The following is a 7147-nucleotide window of genomic DNA, read 5'->3' on the forward strand; positions in this document are numbered from 1 at the left end:
AAGCACAGTGTGAAGGGGAGTTTCAGGAGATGTTCTTTATTTGAGATCAGCTTGCAGGACAAGGTGGGAATAAAGAGTTACAGAAGCTAACCCACTGCAGCACAACAGATTCAGCCGGTAATTGCTTGGCGTTGCTAGGTTCCAAAAACGGTAAGGAGACTGGTAAGAATAAGTGCTATAGGAGAAATTCAAGCACATCAAACACGGTGGAGTAAGGTCGCGAGTCAGAGAGGGAAGCCAGGTGGAAAAGGTCTTCAAGGGAGGCGACTTCAAATTGGAAAACAATGCTCCAGGTGAGGATCGAACTCACAACCTCGGCATTACTCGCACACATACTGCCATATAAGTACCGCGCGCTAACCGATTGCGCCACTGGAGCACTCGTTCACAGCTTCCGGTCACTTATGACACGGCCTACAAAGGAATGTGCAACGTCTTTGTTCTGGTCGCGGCCACCTACGTGCCTTCCTCTCTCTCGCAGTCCCGGAGCTGCCTCTGGCGTACAAAGGCAGACTGGGTTCAGCTGTAGACCGTCCCGGGCCACCAGTCCTGAAAGCGCGGAGGGAGTTCTGCTAGCAGAAACGAAGGTGGATGTTTCCAAGGCGACTGGGAAAAGAGCAGAGGTTTGGGAGACTCCGACTGCCTGAGGCATTTCCAGGAGGACCTTCATTGGGCCGAGTGGGCGGGCCAGCCTCCTGCTGCGTGGGTTCCAGAACCTTTCGTTTTGCCTCTCTCCAAGATGCTTCTCCCTCGAGCGTCGGAGGAAGCTGGCTGTCTTCGCGCGGGAAGGGTGGAAGGACCACGAAGCCCTTTCGAGTGGGATTTACCAAAGCCGTTCCCTTTTCCTCTTTCCCGTTCTCGCTTGACAAATAAGTTAGACACCAAAGGATGCAAACGGTTATTGAGAGGAAGTAGTGCTGGGCTATATTTTCCGCGAAGTGCTCTGAGAAACAGTCGATGGAATGGGATCAGCAGCTTGGTGTTTTTCCTCGGGCATCCCTCCCTGGGACCTAAGAGTCGACACTATCCAGGAGAACGCGACAACTAAAACAGGCCAGAGACTGGGTCTCTGAAATTCTGAATGTCTCTATGCTAGATTAAACTAGGTTTTAAAAAATATCTAATTGGGTTAAAGACGTCATGCTTCGGAGTTTTGAGACGGCAGGGTAGGGGAAGGAGCTATCTCTAGAAGTGGCTTTGTGTGTGTTTGTGTGTGTGTTTACCCGGAGTGTCAGGGTCTTTCTTATGGGTGGGCGGTGTGGGCTAGAGATTATGTACAATTAGCTAGCTTTTCTATCCCAGTTTTTCTTTCTTTCTTCCTTCTTTTTTTTTTTTTTTTGGATTACTATTTGCCATATATATGTGCATATATCATATATTTTTTAAAAGCCCTTATAAGATAGAAAAACGTTGAGTCATATATGAAAAGTACTCTGTATATAAAGTTCAAAGTACGTAAAGTTCAAAGGCTCTGAAGTCTTCTTGAAGCCTGTGGTATTTGCCCTTGGAGGAAGACTGTCTTCCAACTCAGGGAGAAGATTACCACTTAACTAAAGAGCACTAAGTAGATATCTCACTATCTTCAACAAGACTGATAAAGGGGATTGTGGCACACGAGGAAAAGTGTACTGAAGTTACTAACTCAAAGAATTGTCTTCTGTGAGGACACAGACCTTGAGAAAATCCTAAGATTCTTCCGATGTGTGAAATGTGTAGGGGACACAGCCTTGGTCCATCTTTCCTCAAACGTAACCCAGGTTCCTGATAGAATTAAGCCCTAATGCCCTAAGGTGTCCACTGTATGTAATGAATTAACTTCCCTCTTAGAATGGAACTAGTCATGTGCCATCCATTGAGAAAATAGTGACTCACGTCATAATCTATTTTCTGTAGCTCAGCTGTGGATCCTTGGTTGAGAAAGGTTTGGAATCTATCTTGCGGTTTCCAGCCGATGTGTACCGAACTACACCCAAGAATCACGCTTTCTGGGGCGATCAAGATAAGAGAGGCTAAAATAGTTCTCAAAGGGTAGTCGCCAGACATCAGCAGGATCTGGGCTGGGACGGGCAATGTGATTTAACAAGCCCTCCAAGTGATTCCGATGCGCGCTAAAGTTAGAAAACCACTGGGCTAGACTGCACTGACTACAAGTGAAGGGCATTCGGTCCAGACCGGACCGCCAGGGAATGCCAAACCGTCGGGGAAGTTGCCTGGTGGCAGAAGGAAACCACTGAGATAACAAACCTCCCGATTTCCTAGAGCGTCCGCCCTGCAGCTGGTGGTGGAGGTTTTCGTCTCGTGGCTCTAATGGCTCACAGGACCGAAAGCTGGCGACGCACTTGTGCTTTTCCCGGCCGGATTCACTTTTTCTCCTGTGGGAGTTGGAAAGTTTTGTGTTCTAGGGGGTTCTGGTTGTGATTTCTGATCCTGCATCCGCGACGAAGTACAGCGTAGAGGCGAGGGGACTCGTAGTAAAATATGCGGGATCTCCTCAAGCCTGTCCCCAGCGGCGGGAAGCACCGTACTCCCCTCGGACCCGGGCCAAAGTCGGGGGTCCTAGAGGCTCGGATGAGGGATCAACCACGACTTCTCGCAACTAGGGGCAGCAAATCCTGTTCTGGGCAGGGACTTCCTTCTGCCGGTTGGCCACTGTCCACACTCACAGGAGTCCAATGCCAAACCTGCCCCACTTCCTTTTCCTTTGCTTTTCTTTTTTTTAAATTTAAATCTCATTCTTGTCGTCTTCCAGTCAACAGTAAAAATCGTGTTTGTGTCATGAGTATCCAACAAGTAAGCCCCTTAGAGATCTTTTAGTTCAGTTTTTCTCATCGTTGCCTGCACATTGGAATAACCTGGAGAGTGTTTAAAAACAGTAATAATTTTTTTAAAAGGCAATGCCTGGAATCCACCTCCAATGATTCTGACTTAATTGGTCAGAGGCGGGTGATTTTCTTTTCAAGCTATAATTACATTTTATCACGATGTGACCGTTTTAGCTAGGAAATTAATAAACAATAATACATATTACTTCAGCAGAGTGACTCTGCCAAAGGATATGGAGAAAGCACTCTCACCCTTTTCCTAAACCTGCCCCAATTTCAATGAGCAAGCTCAGATTTGAACTTGGGTCAATTCAGGCTGTTAATGCCATTCATTTTCAATCAGCAATCCACAAGTAATGTAGATTTATCCATTTCTCGTTTAGGCAATGTATAGTTTAAGTACACATAATGCAAAACCTTTGCAATAGTCTCTGTGATCTGGTATTCTGAAATTTCCATTTCGCTGTGTAAGAAAGGATCAAAGTATGTTCTGGACTGGAAGGGCAAAACAACCTCAAGTCTATGATACATAAAATCATGCAATCATCCCTGGAATGTTCCTACACGTTTGGAATAGTGGAAGAATCACTTGAGTAGTCTTCAATTTTGTTTGTTTGTTCAATAAAATGTACTTTGAGGACAGAATAGAGGAATTTATGGTCCCAGCATGCTACTTCATTTATCTGGCTTAAAGGCAGACATTATTTGAAAGACTACTTAAAATTTCTTGTCAGTAGGGAAAAAAACATACCTATTTGAGAAATAACTGTACCTTACTTTAAATTTCCTTAATCATTTCATCTTATGAACTTGAGTTTTTGAACTATTGAGTAGATCTTGAAACTAGGAACATTCTATTTAAAAAAAACAACTATCAATCGTTCTTAGGAGCATCATTTTATATTTACTGATGGTATTATTCTTACTGCATATAGTATGCACACAAACATAATCAGCTGAGTGCCCTCTCCAATATGAAATATACCAATTCTATCAACATTTTAGTGAACCATCTGGGTGTATAGACTCCTGAATCTGAGTAAAATCAGTTTGATGTATTGGATGTGTGGTGTCATTTGAACATAATTCTGGTGATTGATATGCTTAGGAAATACGTTAGACAATAGGTAAATCCTATTTATATTCACTCAAGTGACGTATCTTAATTGTAGAAAGGTATCAAAAAGTATTATTTTTACTACTTCCTGAAGCAGGTTAAACGACAGTTTTCAAACTAATTCTGATTTAGCCACCAATATGGTAGTAAACTGCTACTAAGGAAAAATACTACTTTTTGGTTATGAAGTTACTTAAACTAAGAGTGATGAATATTTACAAATGCAAGATTTATGTATTCTAAAAAGTGAAAGATTAAGATGTCTGAGTTTCTAAAATTTCTAAAATAGATGGAAAAAATATAACGCTCAAGATTTTTTCAAGAGGCTTATTATTTTCTTGGGATGAAAGTTGTTTTGCTTGTCATATCACAAATTCCAAAACAAAATCTCCATATAGTCAGAACACTGGAAGATATCTCAAAGGTAAAATATGGAATAATTTTAGGTTTAAGTGCATATAAATATGAATAATTTTATTTTTTGACCTGGTTTTATGCCACTTTGCTAAACACATTGCTGAGTTCTAGTGTAGGCTTTTTGGGATTTTCAATGTAGCCTCCCATAGTATTTTTTAATACAGTATGATTTCTTCCTTTCCAACCTATGACTTTTATAACTTTTATTGCCTAATTGAACAAATGTAGACTACAAGTAAGTTGTAGAACAGGAGTAGTGAGAGAGGATATTATAGCCTACTAACAATCTTAGGGAGAAATCATTCAGTTTTTCACTATTAAGTATGATGTTAACTGTATGATTTTGTAAATGTTCTTTATCAGATTAAGGGAATTCCCTTCTATTCTAGTTTAGTGAGAGTTTTTATCATGAAAGGATGTTGAATTTTGTAAAATTATTTTTTCCACACCTACTGAAATTATCATGGTTTTTTTCCCTTAATTTGTTAATACAATGGATTGTATTGATTGATTTTCTATCATTAAACCAGCTTCAAACTTCTTCACGTGAACCTTATTTAGTCACGGTGTATGATTATTTTTTATATGTTGCTGGATTTTATTTCTTCATATTTTGTTGAGGATCTTTATGTCTATGCTCCTGGTTGATGTTGGTCTTTATTTTCTTTTTTTGTACTCTCTTTATCTGGCACTGCCAACTGGCTAATTTGGGCATCATAAAGTGGGTTGGGTAGTGTTATATCTATTTTCTGTGGGAGATTATATGAATGATAATTGCTTCTTTTTAAAATACTTATTGGAATTTACCAATAAAACTATCTGGTCCTGTAATTTTCTTTGTAGGGAGTTCTTAAACTACAAAGGTAATTGACTTAGTAGATAAAGGACGATTCAGATTATCAAATCCTTCTTGAGTTGTGCTGGTTTGTGTCTTTGAAGAAATTGGTCCATTTAATTTAGATTGTCATATTAATGGGCAGTGTCGTTTTTAGTATTATCTTATTATCCTTTCAATGTCTTGGGGACTGTTCCCTTTTAGTTTCTGATAGGGTTTTTTTTGTAGTTTTTTTGTTTGTTTTTACTCCTCCAAGTGATTTTACTCTATTTTATTATTTTTATTTTTTTTAAAGATTAGCACCTGAGCTAACTTCTGTTGCCAATCTTATTTTTTCTTCTTTTTCTTCTCCCCAAAGCCCCCAAGTACATAGTTGTATATTCTAGTTGCAGGTTCTTCTGGTTGTGCCCAAGTGATTTTAATATACATCCAGGATTGGGAACCATTGATCCAGTACCTCTCCTCTATTCTCATTTTACGGATGAGGAAACTGAGGCCACCACTGATATCTGGAGCTGGGATCAGAAATCCAAATCTCCTGAGTTGTAAAGCTTAGTTATTTTTTCACATACAGGTAATTTTTTTTTTTTCCTTTCTGGCCCTCAACATATAAAAAGATGTTAACTCAGCCAGTTGTGCTTTTTCATGACTCACATCCATCCCTCTAATTTATTTCCACCTGTCATTGCCTATCTTATGGATTATTTCATAATTTAAATGTCTCCCTGCCTCAACTTGATTCACCTTGTAATCTGCCTAATACATAGTCATCAGAATAATCTTTAAGAACCGTTGTTCTTGTTCCCAAATTTCCTTAGTTTCATAGGTTGTACCTTCCCTATCATTCTTGAATCACCTCTATGATCTGTCTCCAACCTGTCCCACGAAAAAATATCTTCTTTCTGTTTTAACCTCTTTTAATGTGTTCCATGTCCATTTGGTGCTATTTGCTCCTTCCTGAAAAGCTCACATGCTCTCCTGCCACCCTACTTTTTCTTCCATAATGTTTATGTCGAATATGTTTCTCCTCCATCAATTCCCATTTGAATGTTTTTCAGGCCTAGAGACCCAGAACAAATCCCCAACTCATGTGTGAAGTTTTCTCACTCCCTCCTCCACTTCCTAAACTAGAAATAGTTTCTCTCTCTCTCAACCTCCCATAGTACATTGAACCTGTATTTTATCACATTCTTTATTCCATTTATTTTATCATTTATCCTTAATTTATCTATTCGTTCCTTTAACTGGAACTTTTGAGAGCCTACTCTGTGCAAGGTACTGTGTTAGGTGTTGTAATTGTTTACTTCAGTTATCTCCTTTACAAGACTGTAAGCACCATGAGGACAGAGCTTAATCTGTATCTTCATATTTCCTGGAATGCGTTTGATATATTAGGTGCTAGGTAAGTGCTTTTTTAAAATACCAGAGTTTATACCAATCACCTGCTTCTCTGATGTATCTGTTCACTTTCCTTATATTCTCAGAGCTTTTCAAATCCTTGAGCGTTACACGCGAGCTGTATTTTCCCATTTCTGCCCTCTTTAAGACCATCTTCCAATCTGTGGGATTGCTTCTTGCTCTTTGAGAGCTGATGGAAGATTCAGAAAAAATGAATGGTAAACTATCTTTTGCTTTATTTCATTATCTAAATGCTCTTTGTTTTAGAAATGATGTATACTTTGCCATTGGTTTTCAAACTTTGATCCATGGCTCAGCATCCAGCTGTCCACATGTGATTTAATAAGGCTTGGGCCCAGGTCTATTTTTATATACTGTTATGAACTGAATGTTGGCATCCCCCAAAATTCGTATGTTGAAGCCCAAACCCCTAATATAGCAGTATATGAAGATGAGCCCTCTAAAGAAGTAACTAAGATTAAATGAAGCTATAAGGGTAAGGCCATGATCCAATAGGATTAGTGTCTTTATAAAAAGAGACACCAGAGCACTCTCTCC

General features: G+C 39.6%; 1 non-coding gene across 1 annotated transcript; it reads right to left on the bottom strand.

Annotated features, from left to right (window-relative positions):
- Positions 1-285: 285 nt before the first annotated feature.
- On the bottom strand, positions 286-379 carry TRNAI-UAU (transfer RNA isoleucine (anticodon UAU)). Its single transcript has 2 exons — positions 342-379; positions 286-321 (listed from the first exon to the last, which is right to left on the bottom strand). It is a non-coding gene; the product is annotated as a tRNA-Ile (tRNA).
- Positions 380-7147: the final 6768 nt, after the last annotated feature.

This window comes from Equus quagga, chromosome 15, assembly GCF_021613505.1.
Source record: "Equus quagga isolate Etosha38 chromosome 15, UCLA_HA_Equagga_1.0, whole genome shotgun sequence".
In the NCBI taxonomy this organism is placed as follows: Eukaryota; Metazoa; Chordata; class Mammalia; order Perissodactyla; family Equidae; genus Equus; species Equus quagga.